This window comes from Chiloscyllium punctatum, chromosome 36 (genome assembly GCF_047496795.1).
Source record: "Chiloscyllium punctatum isolate Juve2018m chromosome 36, sChiPun1.3, whole genome shotgun sequence".
NCBI classification, from domain to species: Eukaryota; Metazoa; Chordata; class Chondrichthyes; order Orectolobiformes; family Hemiscylliidae; genus Chiloscyllium; species Chiloscyllium punctatum.
In genome coordinates, this window is record NC_092774.1 from 41,841,951 (window position 1) to 41,856,203 (window position 14,253).

At 46.7% G+C, this 14,253-nt stretch overlaps 2 non-coding genes across 2 annotated transcripts; both read right to left on the reverse strand.

The window, feature by feature from the left end:
* Positions 1 to 2,568: 2,568 nt before the first annotated feature.
* On the reverse strand, positions 2,569 to 2,640 carry trnae-cuc (transfer RNA glutamic acid (anticodon CUC)). Its single transcript has one exon. It is a non-coding gene; the product is annotated as a tRNA-Glu (tRNA).
* Positions 2,641 to 4,739: 2,099 nt separating this feature from the next.
* On the reverse strand, positions 4,740 to 4,813 carry trnan-guu (transfer RNA asparagine (anticodon GUU)). The gene has a single exon. It is a non-coding gene; the product is annotated as a tRNA-Asn (tRNA).
* Positions 4,814 to 14,253: the final 9,440 nt, after the last annotated feature.

Genomic DNA, 14,253 nt, shown 5'->3' on the forward strand with positions numbered 1-14,253 from the left:
TTCCGAGGGTCGATGTGGACTTGTTGGGACAAATGGCCTGTTTCACACTGAAGCTAATCTCATCTGCGCTACATTTGTCACTAACGAATTACAGAGTAGACTCGCCAGGCCGAATGGCCTAACTTCTGCTCCGATGGTCTTACGGTCTTAGGTTTCTCTGGATCATTTCATTTGGCAATGTGCAGTCCCGGGCTCAATGAGCAGCAGTGTCCACTGAAAGCAAAGCTCATAGGATGGTTGAACTTCTACAATGTGGAAACAGGTCCTTCAGCCCAACACATCTGCACAGATTCTCCGAAGAGTAACCCACTCAGATCCATTTTCCTACCCTCCATAAATTGCACACAGACCCCCAAGGGTGGAATTATTGCTGGGTTCTTGGTGCCATGAGGCAGCAGTGCAATCCATGAGCCACCATGGGGTTGTGGTTGTGGGGTGTAGGGCAGGCAATTGAAGTCCAGCAGAAAACTAAAACAGCCCACCTCCTCTCCCACTGCACCCACTGTCAGGACTGGCAGGATGTTCAGTCCTGGGGGGTGACCCAAGCCAGCGTCGCGGGTGTGTTCTGATTGCTGGGAGCTTTGGTGCCCCTGCTGGTGCTTCCGCAAGTTGCAGGAAAATATGAACCTCTTCGCACACTCGGGAGAGCTGAAGGGCCTCACCCCAGTGTGGACACACTGGTGCTTCAGCAGAGCGTAGGAATTCAGGGCGCACTCAGGGCAGCAGAACGGCCTCCCCCCTCCGCCACCACCTCCCTCCTCCACCACCCCGGGTGGATCAGCTGGTGCTTCAGCAGTGTGGAGGAGTGGGTAAAACCCTTCCCACACTCGGGGCAGGAGAACGGCTTCTCCCCGGTGTGGATGGACTAGTGTCTCAGCAGGGTTGTGGAACTGCTGAAGGCCTTCCTGCACTTAGGGCAACTGAACGACATCTCCCCGATGTGGACCCACGAGTGGGCCAGCAGGTCGGAAGAAAGATCAAAGCCCTCCCTGCACTCGGGGCAGAAGAACTGCCTCTCCTCATTGTGGACCCACTGGTATCTCAGCAGGTGGGAAGAACTGCTGAAGGCCATCTCGCACTTGGGGCAGGAGAACAGCCTTCCCCGGTGTGGACCAACTGGTGCGTCAGCAGGGCAGAGGAATCACTGAAGGCCTTCCCACACTCAGGGCAGCAGAAGGGCCTCTTCCCCTCTGTGGACCCATTGGTGCTTCAGAACCCTTTCAAATTTCACAATATCCTTCTGATAGGAGGGAGACCAGAATTACATACAATATCCCAAAAGTGGTCTAACCAATGTCCTGTACAGCCACAACATAACTTTCCAACTCCAACACTCAGTTAGAGGATTACGAAAGCTTTCAAAACCCACAAAAAACAAACAGGAAAGAATGGATGGAAAAACCGAATTTTTGAGAGTCAGCTTGGAAGCATCAATGAGAAATCGGCAGACCTGGTTTATTGGGTACCTGTTCTCCTTAAATATACTATATACGTATTTCTCTTGTGCTCTTCGTAATTTCTCTGTGCTGCAGTGTGTAGCGGCTCGTTGAAATAATATCCTGTTGAATCTTCGTTTGTGGGTGTTGGGATGATTGCTTCTGTGGTTTAGTATTTGGTTTGTGTGTGTTGTTTTTCTGTCGACGCTTGTTTGAAGTTCCCCATTGACTGTTCGCTCTAATGTGACATCTAGAAATGGCACTGTGTTGATGTTCTCCTCCCCTTCAAACCAGGAGCCCCCCTCAGGCCCAAAGTCTCACCACTTGGTACACCAATATACAGACTCGTCAAAGGCCTCCACTGAAGACTAAAACATCAAGTCGAAGATTCACACCACTCCATTTCCTCCATCCAAGAATTCCTGAAAACCAAAGACACTAAGATTGAAGAGGATGTAATAATGATGTCCTTTGACATAACAGCCCTGTTCAATCTATTAACATCAACGTGGCCAAAGAAAACTGAAGACACTACTCGAACAACCAAAGACACAAACACAGCACCAACTTCATCAGCAAACATAGCACTGTCAACCTCGTGGAACTGTGCCTTACCACCCACTTCATATTCAATAACAAGCCCTACAAACAAATCAACGAAATACGCACGAAACCACCAGTATCAGGATTCCTAGCAGAAGCAATAATGCAGAGACTCGAACAAACAGCCCTTTCGACAATCCAACCCAAACTTTGAGTCCGCTACAGCGATGACACTTTTGTCATCAGAAAATAAAACAAATTAAAGGAAACCTACAACACCATCAACAATCTCCTTACTGGCATAAAATTCACAAAAGAGGCGAACAACAACAAAGTGCCATTTCTAGATGTCACAGTAGAGCGAACAGTCAATGGTAAATTCAAAACAGCGTCTACACGAAAACAACGCACGCGAACCAAGAACTTAACTACAGAAGTAATCATCCCTACACATAAAAACAAAACTGAAGCAGGTCAGTATTTCAACGAGCCACTACACACTGCAGCACCCAGGAATTCCGAAGATCAATAAATCACTGTGCGCCTCATTTAAGAAGACCGGGCAACCTTCCAACGCCCTGAAAAATGCTTCCCTGACCGGGAATCGAACCCGGGCCGCGGCGGTGAGAGCGCCGAATCCTAACCACTAGACCACCAGGGAGATTCGCGTAGTCGCTGATAGCTCCACTGAAAATTTCTTTCCTGCCCCGAAATCGAATCCGGGCCACGGTTGTTCGAAGGCTTTCACCTGTGTATCCATCAATGTCATTTCTTGTATCCATTGCTCCTGATGCGGTCTCATCTACATTGGGGAGACTAGAGACTCCTCGCAGAGTCAAGTCACAGCGCTTGAAGGAACACCTTCAGGACACCCGCACCAATCAACCCCATCGCCCTCTGGAACAACATTTCAAACCCCCTCCCAGTCTGCCGAGGACATGCAGGTCCTGGGCCTCCTCCATCGCCGCTCCCTCCCCACCCGATGCCTGGAGGATGAACGTCTTACCTTCCGCCTCAGATAAATTCAACCACAAGCCATCAATGCGGACTTCGCCAGTTTCCTCATTTCCCCTCCCCCCACCTTACCTCAGTTCCAACCTTCCACCTCAGCGCTGTCCTCATGACCTGTCCGACCCGCCAATCTCTCTTCCCACCGACCCGCTCCACCCTCCTCTCTGACCTGTCACTTCCATCCCCTCCGCCATTCACCTACTGTACTATTTGATACTTCGTCCCAGCACCCTCCAATTTATCTTTCTACCCTGGAGGCGTCATGCCTTTATTCCTGATGAAGGGCTTTTGCCCGAAACGTCGATTTTCCTGCTCCTCGGAAGCTATCTGACCTGCTGTGCTTTTCCAGCACCACTCTGATCTAAACTCTGGTTTACAGCATCTGCAGTCCTCACTTTTGCCTACCCAATAAACTCAGTGTGCCAATTACACATCAACAAACTTACACAAGCAGACACAACGTCTGCAGAAGCCCTAGCCACATTACTTTACATTAAAGACATCTGGGAAATGATGTCCAGACAACTCAACCCTCTCAGCATCATGGTAGCCCACAAACCTACCAACAGACTGAAACAGCGGCTAATGAACCTGAAATACCCGATACAAACAACCAGCAAACGAATGTTATTTACAAAATACCATACAAGGAAATATATACATGAACTCTGCCACACAGTTCTCTGTGGCAAGAAACGCTGGGATGAGAGAAGGAAGATTTTTTCAGCCAAAACGAATCGGCACTGACTGGACAGCCATTTAAAATCAACGCTGTCTGCCCAGGATGGAAGATCCGAAGGGATGTACCGTTTTCTTATTTCCTGAAGATTTACAAAGCTGAGACTGGGTTTTGGTGTTTGTTCGCTTTCCACTCCCGGGAGCCGCAGTGGTTGGGGCGGTGTGTTGGGGAAAGTGCAATGTGCCGGTGAGCAGCGTGAGGGGCTATTTCAGCTTCCCCTCCTCTGACGGCGCTGTGACTTGACTCTGATGTTATCAGGGACACTGACTGACGCGAGACAGTGAAAGGAGTCTTGTTCCTGCAGATCGGGAATTCAAACCGTATGCCGGCTTCAGGACAATGAGAAAGATTAATTGGTGTGTGTGAAGAAGCTGTGAGCTGCATTTCAAACAGGTAGGTGGAGTCAGATGCGTCATCCATTGCGCCCCGGGCCTGTGCGTTCCTGACGCCGCCATGCTGCAGAGTTCTGACGTTGGATTTCATGTCCATCGCATTCACCATTCGGCCCATCAATACAGAATCACACTGACAGCTTCATTTCCCAGGTCTCTCTGCTTGTGGAGCTGAGAAAGAGTGATTCATTGCAGAGTTTGTTTGAATCCAATCACTTCACAGGTTTCAAAAGGGTTAAATATCTGCAAATGGCGAGTCTGGATGTTTCATCCCAAAAGATGAAATGGACGTTCAGTTAAAAACAAGAACAGAAATTGCAGGAGCAACTCAGCAGGTCAGGCAGCATCCGTGAAAAGAGAATCAGAGACAACATTTCAGAATTCTTTTTTCCCTCATCCAGGTACAGCCAAACCTGCTGAGTTTTTCCAGCAGTTTCGCTTTCTGTCTCGCATTCTCAGCACCCGCAGTCCTTCACGTTAGAAATTCAATCAATTCAGAAACCTCTTTGTGCTTCCTCAGTGGAAAAGATTTCCGTTTGGGAAACATTTTCCTGACACCATTAAAAACGTGCACTTTCGCAGCCAAGAAAGCGGTAGGAGCGAGAATAAGAAACACTCCGTCCCTGGGTGGTTTCGAACCACCAACCTTTCGGTTAACAGCCGAACGCGCTGACCAATTGCGCCACAGAGACAGGTCGGAGTTCCAGCCGCACAGTGTCTTTGAGGAAGCTACTATTCAATTCATAATTCAACCCGCCCCGCCCAAAATTACCATTGTCTTCTATCAGTGTTACTTTTCCATAATAAAGCCTTGGACATTCAGTATGGAGACATGGGAACAGGCTGATCCCACCATCTGCAGGCACATCTATGTCACGAGGAACGAGCTTTCCTACACCGGAACCGTCGCCCTCCGAGCCTTTCAGTGTTTTGCCTCTTCCCGAATTTTCTCATTGGCCCCGAGCCGAGAAGGGGTTTGAATTCCTGATGTGAGAGAATTCTTTCAATGCCTCGGGTCAGTTCATGTCCCGAGAATATCAGAGTCAATCATCCTCTGAAACAAAGGGACGATGTCTGGACTATCTCTGCTCAGTCCGTCAGTTCATCCTTCATTCTCCTCTAATTACACTTCCCAAAGTGTTTCTAAAGATTCACAAAGCTGGAGACTGGGATTTGTGTTTTACTTCCTGAACATTTTTCCACCTGCTAACTGACAATATTTTGCCAAAACCTCTTTCCTATTGTAACACTTGCATCATGTCCAGGGATGAGCAATTTTCATTTTGTGGAGACATTCCCAAGTTTGGGAATGCTCTCTTTGGAGCAAAGAATGTTAACTGGAGATTTCCAGGGGTTTTTGTCAATGATGGGAGAAGACGTGGTGTTTTCGCTGCTCGTTGGATGCTGCCTGAACTGCTGTGCTCTTCCAGCACCACTAATCCAGTATTTGGTTTTCAGCATCTGCAGTCATTGTTTTTACCTTGTTGATTTTAACCCTACTGCGAATCCTCTTGCAAGGATGCCTGCCTTGAAGAAGTTTTCCTCCTCTCTCTACAAGAATCTCAGGGAGTCCCTCTCCCACTGCAACTCCCAGGTCATTTCCTCTGCTCTGAAGCTCTTCAACCATGTTGTGAAACAAACTCGGTACCACAGCCACATTTGCCCAGTTTCAAACTTCCAGCTCAGTTACTGTCTCCTTGACTTGTCCGACCTGCCTATCTTCTTTTCCACCTATCCATTCCACCCTCTCCTCCTTGACCTATCACCTTCATCTCCTCCCCCTCTCACCCATTGTACTCTATGCTACTCTCTCCCCACCCCCACCCTCCTCTAGCTTATCTCTCCATGCTTCAGGCTCGCTGCCTTTATTCCTGATGAAGGGCTTTTGCCCGAAACGTCGATTTCGCTGCTCGTTGGATGCTGCCTGAACTGCTGTGCTCTTCCAGCACCACTAATCCAGTATTTGGTTTTCAGCATCTGCAGTCATTGTTTTTACCTTAATGATCAGAAGAACCTATTGCCACTGACTAGGGTCAGTTACCAGAGGACAGGGATTGCAGTTCTTTAATGGAAAGCAGCATTTGTGTAGAACAAACACAGCGAATACTGCAGAAAGCCAACCGGTCGAGTAGCATCAGTGGAAAGGTAAACAGAGCCGACGTTTTGAGTGTGCTACGGTTTTTGTTCAGAACTCAGTGTTTTGCCTCTTCCCGAAGTTGGTCCAGGTCTGTGTCTCAATTGGCAAACACATGGCAAGTGCAGTGCTGCAATGTGAAGTTATAGCCTTTGCTGTTTAAACGAAAAGCAGTGCATTGTTGAAATGGTGACATATTGGAATGTGGAGAAAGTGAGGACTGGAGGTGAAAGTCGAAAAATGTGGCACTGGAAAAGCACAACAGGTCAGGTAGCATCTGAGGAGAAGGACAGGGAACGTTTCGGGAACAAGCCCTTCATCAGGAATGATGTATGGATGTACTAAGGGGTCTCAGAGTCCCTCCACACCAGTCAATGCCAGTTGTCGGGCAGATGCAGCAGGCAATGAGCGAGGCAAGTGGTATATTACGAAGAGGAATTGAGTTCAGAAGTGGGGTCATTGAACATATTCAAGGCTAAGTTCATCTGAGTTTTGAACAACAAAGAAGTGGATGCTTATCGGGGGAGGTAAGAAAATGGTTTTAAGACCAGTACAGGTCATTCACAGAGTCTGACAGCACTGAACAGACCCTTCATCCAACTAGTCCGTGCTGAGTATGTTCTCAAACTAAACTCGGCCCACCTACCAGTGTTTGGCCCATAAACCTTCGAAACTTTCGTATTCATGTACTTATCCAAATGTCTTTTAAACGTTGTAACTGTACATGTATAAAATAATGAGGGGCATGGATAGGATTAATAGACAAAGTCTTTTCCTGGGGTGGGTGAGTCCAGAACGAGAGGGCATGGGTTTCGTGTTAGAGGGGAAAGATACAAAAGAGACCTAAGAGGCAACTCTTTCACGCAGAGGATGGTACGTTTATTGAATGATCTGACAGAGGAAGTGGTGAAGGCTAGTACGATTGCAACATTTAAAATGCATTTGGGTAGGTGTATGAATAGGAATAGTTTGGAGGGATATGGGGCCGTGTGCTGTCAGGTGGGCCTAGATTGGGTTGGGATAGTTGGTCGGCATGGACAAGTTGGACCAAACAGTCTGTTTCTGTGCTGTACATCTCTCTCTCAATGTTCAACATACTCAGTGACCTGGCCTCCACAGTTTTCTGTGACAATGAATTCCATAGATTCACCACTCTTTGGCTAAAGAAATTGCTCCTAATCTCCATTCTCCCTTTATGCTTAGGCTATGCCCATGGGTATTAGTCTGTCCTCCCAATGAAATATCTTCCCAATGTCCACTCTGTCCAGGCCGTTCAATGCTCTGTACGTTTCAGTTAGATCCCCCTTGAATGTGGGCCTGTTAATCAGCATGAACCAAACCCTTCAGGATGAGGACATCCGTGATTAGATTCAACAAAGTGAGAATGGAGGGTGAGAGTGTGGGATGGAGATTTTCAGCTTTTAGGGAAGAAGGTAGGAAAGAAAGTTTAATATAAATTATAATTGATCAGATGAGCCAATGGGCCAAGGAGTAGTGGATGGAGTTTAATTTAGACAAATATGAGCTGTTGCATTTTGATGAGGCAACTCAGGTCAGGACCAATATAGTTAATGGTAAATTAATGGAATTCTGTGCTCAAGGAAGCAGTAGAGGCAGCTTCATTAAGACACTGTTGGATGGGTTTTTTGCGTGGTCGGGGAATTAAGGAAAGTTGGGATAATGCAATTAGGAGGACCTGAGACGATTGATCGATCCGCCATGATTTTAATGAATGGCGGAGCAGGGTCGATGGGCCAAATGGCCTACTCCCTCTATTCCTTTGAAACGATAACCCTGCGTTTCCCATGGCCAACCCACCTAACCTGCACATCCCTGGACACTGGGCAATTTACCACAGCCTCTCCAAATCAAGGCCAGTGAGCAATGTAGTGATGTGGAAACCAAACACCAGAGAATGATAGAAAGGGACAAGGAGAATAAATGTACTAGCAATCAAAACTGGATTCTAACCATCACAAAAAATAAGACTAAAAGCTCAGTATGTGAATGTGTGCTGCATTGCAACAAAAGCGAATTAATTGACTGCACACGTTGAAGAGAATAATTATGATCTGAGACTCCTTACAGAGATATGGCTTCAGAATGACAAGGATTGGATCCGGAATATCGAGGGGATACGTGGCATTCAAGTCGAGTGAGAGGCTCAGTAAAGGTAGAGGGTGGGCACTGCTAATCAAAGCACTGATAGCATGGTAGTCTGGTGTCAGCTTGGATTTCAGGTCCTGATTTCTCTGTCCTCTAATCTCCCTGTTCCCACAGAGTTAAATGTTGTCTGTTCTCAGCTCTGCTCGATTTCTGTTGAAGCTTTGACCCCCTTTTACACCTTCTGGAGCAATAAAATATTCTGAGCCTCCTGGGAATGACACCTTATCTATACCCCTTCTGATTTTAAAAATTTCTGAAAGGTTAACTGTCAACTTCCTCGGCTCCATTGGAAAAATGTTCCAGCTTCTTCTTTACTCAAACCCTCTATTCCCTGCAACACGCTGGTAATGTCGGGAATAGGGAATTGTATCAAATCACATAAATGTACTGTCTGAAACAATCTAGCTGTGTTCTGGCCTGAGATATTGTGAGTCCCTGGTGTAAGTAATTACGAATGCAATAATTTTGGTCACAGAATTGAACAATAATTTTGCAACAAAGGGATCTACTTTGATAAGGAGGTTTGGTCATTTCTAGGGTAAGTGAACAGTTTGTAGATCAGGGAGATGAAGTTCCAGACACTTGGGAAGGGCAAGAAATGAATTTGATAAATAAGACACAGAACTGTGGATGCTGGAAATCTGAAACAAAAACTGAGAACACTGGAAAAGCTCAGCAGGACTGGAAGCATCTGTGGAGAGAAAGCAGAGTTAAAGTTTCGAGTCCAACAACCCCTCTTCAGGATTCTGAAATAGTTTGTGAGAACCCCTTAAGTCACCTGCCCAGCTTTAAGACCACAATACACAGGAGCAGGATGAGGCCATTTGGCCCATCGAGTCTGTACCACCAGTCGATCATGGCTGATATGTTTCTCTATCCCATTCTGCTGCCCTCTCCTCATAACCCTTGACCCCTTACTAATCAAGAACCTATCTCTGTCTTAAATGCCCTCAATGACTTGGCATCCTCAACCCTTCTCCTAGTGGAAACATCATCTCCACGTCCACACTATCCAGTCATAGAGTAGCACAGCGCTGCCTGACCCACTGTGATCTCCAGCATTTGTTGTTTTCAGGAAGGATTCCAGCATCCACAACAACGCGCATCTAAATTTTGCGCCCAGTTGGTTAGCTCTCCCTGGATCCCGTGAGATTTAACCTTGGTCTACAATCCACTGCGTAGTACAATTAACAAAGTTCCCAGCCCCCACCTCTTTCTGCACACATGGGCAGCACGATGGATCAGCGGTTCGCACTGATGCCTTCCAGCGCCAGGGATCCACTTTCGATTCCAGCCTTGGGGCGACTCTCTGTGTGGAGTTTGCACATTCTCCCTGCCGTGTCTGCTGGGTTTCCTCCGGGTGCTCTGATTTCCACCCAACATCTAAAGGTGTTCAGTTTCGGGAGAAGTGGCCATACTAAATGGGTCCATAGTGTGCAGTAAGTGTAGTGGAATGGGATAGGGGAATGTGTCCACATGGGTTACGCTTTGGATGGTCGATGTGGACTTGTTGGGCTGAATGGCGTGTTTCCACATTGCAGGAATTCTACGTGGCATTCCCCCAACTCCAGAGTCTCAGCACTCTTGGCTGTTCCCATGGACAGTGTGGGGGAGGGAAACAATGTTTTACACGGGAGTAAGGTTCTGTGAGTGTGAAGCTAAAAGGAAACGCAGTGCATTGCTTGAGCTGTTTTCCCCGGTATACCAGAGGCTGAGGGGTGATCTTACAGACGTTTATAGAATCATGAGAGGCATAGACAGGGTAAATAGACAAGGTCATTTCCCTGGGATGGGAGAACTCTAGAACAGGAGGATAATATGTTTGAGGTGAGGGAGGCAAGTGTAAGGAATGATCTGCCGGAGGAAGTGGTGGATGTAGGTCCAATTATAACATTTAAAAGGCATCTCGATGGGTATATGAATAAGAAGAATTCAGAGGGATATGGGCCAAGTGCTGGTAAATGAGACGAGATTAATTTAGGCTATCTGGTCGGCACGGATGAGTTGGACTGAAGGACCTGTCTCTGTGCAGTGCATCTCTGTGACTCTGGCTTGCCCGTAATGTTTGCCATGCCTGTATGTTCAGTTTCTGTCTGGTGTCGGTGTCAATGCCTTGATATCTCATTTCCTCCATCTCCCCACTTCCACCTCCCCAGATGTTAACCATTTCGTGTCTGGTTGTTTCTCAAGAAGCTGCATTGAAGGTTCATCCTGAGTTAACACTTTTTTTTGCTTCCCAAAATCAGACTTACTCACTCCTAGATGTCGTGAAAGATACTAACTTTCAGGTGGAAGTATCCAAAATTCTAAGGTGTCTGTCTTGATGTTTTCACTTTTCGGTCTCTGTAAGATCCTGAATCAGTACCATCGGGAGGATTAGTTTGAGCGGAGTGAGAATAGAGGGGTGAGAGGGGGTGGGATGGTGCTTTCAATTTTGTGGGAAAAGAAAAGAATGTTCTGCGGAAAGTAGAATTGCTTGTTTGGAATTTCTAACCTGGACTGACAGTAATGTCTTTTGTCATCTCTTTTTATGGATTATTTGAAGATCTGAAGACGGACGTTTCAATATCAATAGATGAAGAGCGTTGCCTGAAACATTGACTCTTCTGCTCCTCAGATGCTGCCTGATCTGCTGTGCTTTGACTCTGCCTCTCCAGCATTTGCAGCCCTCAATTTCACGTCAATGTCTGGCAGTCACTGAATCCATCGGGACTATAACAATTTTCGACTTTGATTCTGTGAGAAGGAACCCAGCTTTTTGGTTCCTCTTTCAGTACGTTTTCAGCATCAGTGAGACTGGAAGAGAGACCCGACTGTTGCAGGAGCCAGTAAACGTTATACAGACTGGGAAAAGGAATTCACGGCAGGGAGGTGCTGTACACGCGTTTGTGTGCAGCTGAAGCTTCGGTCATGGAGAAAGCCAAGGAATCCCGTCCCGTGGAGAAACCATGAAAATGTGGCAACTGTGGGAAAGGCATCAGTTTCCCACCTGACCTGGAGACTCATGGGCGCAGTCACACCGGGGTGAGACTGTTCTCCTGCCCTGAGTGCGGGAAGACCTTCAGCAATTCCTCTGCACTGCAGAGGCACCAGGGGGACCACACAGGCGAGAGGCCATGCTCCTGCCCCGAATGCGGGAAGGCCTTCAGCTATTCCTCCGTCCTACTGACCCACCACCGGGTCCACATATTAGAGAAGTCCTTCAGCTGCTCCAAGTACGGGAAGGCCTTCAATGATACCTCTGCCCTGCTGAGGCACCAGCGGGTCCACACCGGGGAGAGCCCGTTCTCCTGCCTCAAATGCGGGAAGGGATTTACCCAGGCATCCCACCTTCGGGTCCATACGGGGGAGAGGCCCTTCCCCTGCCCAGAGTGCGGGAAGGCCTTCAGCAATTCCTCCCAACTGCTGAGGCACAGATGGGGCCATACCGGGGAGAGGCTGTTCACCTGCCCCGAGTGGAAGCGGAGGTTCTCATCATTCTGCACCTTGCAGAAGCACCAGCGGGCACACCAGTGCTCCCAACAATCTGATTCTGCTGGTGAAGCTGCTGTGGGTCACTGAAAGGACTGAACCCCTGCACATTCTGACAGTGCTTATAGTGGGAGAGTCGGTCGGTTTTTTTTTGTTTTATGCCGTCGTGCTCCCCCATCCCTGCAACTTTGCTTCCATTGGGCACTGCTGCTCGTTGAGACCAAGAGCTGTCCAGTTAAAGAATTGTTGGCTCTTTCTGGGAATGAGTCCCAGCCTGTAAGAAATGGCTGAATACTGGGGTGTCTATTCACATTCAGCAGTGACTTTTAAATTAGATTTACAGTTACGTGTCTGTGAAACAGTCATAGTCCAAAGATTGCACAAAGGCTTGGCAATCCATTGTTGGAAACTGTTTGCTTGAATTGGTAAGTTTTAAAAAAAATTCTTTCTTAATTTTCCGCTTAAGTCTCTGTCTCTGAGATGGTGGGGGGCTTGATCAAAGGGTTTAAATCATTGCTATTAATTAGATTATCTTCTTTAACTTTGCCCTAGAAAATTTGCCATATTTATAATTTGGTTGTTGTTTAAATTATAATGTTGATGTGCAAATCTGTTCTTCATCAAGTCTGGTTCGGGACAGTTGAGAAATTGAGGGACATTGCATGTTTAAATTTCACTGTGTTGTGAATCTGGTGACAGTGACATTCATTTGTATTGGGTTACTTACCCTTAGTTGCAGTGTCTTCCACCCCAACTATTCACTATGGTAGTGAGTTCCACAGTCTCACCACACTCTGAGGTTTTTCATGAAATCCTTAGTAGAGAATTGTAAGGGAAAATGTTGACAAGGGCAGAATATAGGGTCTTAACTGCAAATGCCAGGAAGACATTCGACAAAGTAAAACCATGACAATATCGGGATAAATCAGGAACTTTGACAGTAATGAAGAGGTCACACGTCAGAGTTCAAGATATTGGTCGTGACAAACAGAAAAAGTACTCAGCAGATATTGGATATTGTAATTAAGCAAGTTTCTAGATGCTGTAGTTGGTTGAATACGATAATAAGAGATGAAATAACCAAAACCACTCATGTAATTTGATGTTGGTAACCATAAAGCAAGTGCATACAATTGATTGATATAGGCCAATTGCGAGCAAGTAGGCCATTCAGCCCATCGAGTCAACATTGACTGACCGTCCAACCCAGACCCAGTTCGTTACCCACCACCACATGCTGCTCTCGAAAGAAGTGAATTTCAAAGACTCGAGAACACTTGTGAGAAAAACAAAACTTTCCTATCTTAAATGAGAGACTAGTCTCTGGCTAGAATTGAGTTGACATTACATTTACATTAAGTCCTCTCCAGATGTTATACAGCTCCATCGGATCATCTGTTTCTTCTGAACTCGAACTGATACAAGCCTAGCCTGACATCCCCTTTTCCCCGACTATAAGTTGAGTAAATGAGCGACCCTCGACCTCACTGGCATGACAAAGGATGCCCTCAATCCAAGTTGACCTTAAGTGTCCAACCTCTTGACCCCCACGCCACAATGTGGTCAGCCGCAACTCAGCCCTGAACGAGAGCAGAGGAACTGAATAGACAGCAGTGAGGTGGACATTGCATTCCCAGAGAATATTGTTCAAGTGTGAAATTTGTTCAGCTCGCATTTGGATCACTGCAGGGACTATGTCTCCTGTCATTTAAATGTCTTTGATCCCAATAACAGTCTAGTTTTGTTGTACATTGTGTGTGTTTTATCTGTGTGTCACGACATGATTTTCTGTTGTTGTCATTCCCATGAGGATGTGTGAATTCAGCACCAGATAATAGTCTCAGTTCTGAATTTTCCTTGAGGATTGGTATAGAACGGACTAAGTGTCAGTCAGATTGGAAGAAGCTCGACTGTTTATTTAACCCTTTGCTGTCCTTCCCCTGGGACTGTATGAATGGGGAAGTGTAGAGGAAGTTTTACTCTGTATCTAACCCAATGCAGTCTCTGTCTTGGCAGTGTTTGTTGGGGACAGCGTTGAGGTAGCTTCACTTGCAATTGAAGAGTAGAGGAAGCTTTATTCTGATTGTCATCCCATGCTGTCCTTGTGCTGGGAGGTTTAGATGGCATCTATAATTGAAGTGAATGCAGACTTGGCTGTGGGAGTGGAGGGTACTTGAACCTGAGCACGCCCATCTTTGAGATTGCTGTGCTGATCAAGACAATCTCAGACACCTTCATGCACTTTTCCAACCAACCACAGGGTGGTTAAGGATGGGTATAAATGCTGGCATTGCCAGCGATGCCCACACCCCATGCATGAATAAATACTTTCTGTTTAAAAGTTTACATTCACGTTCCAAA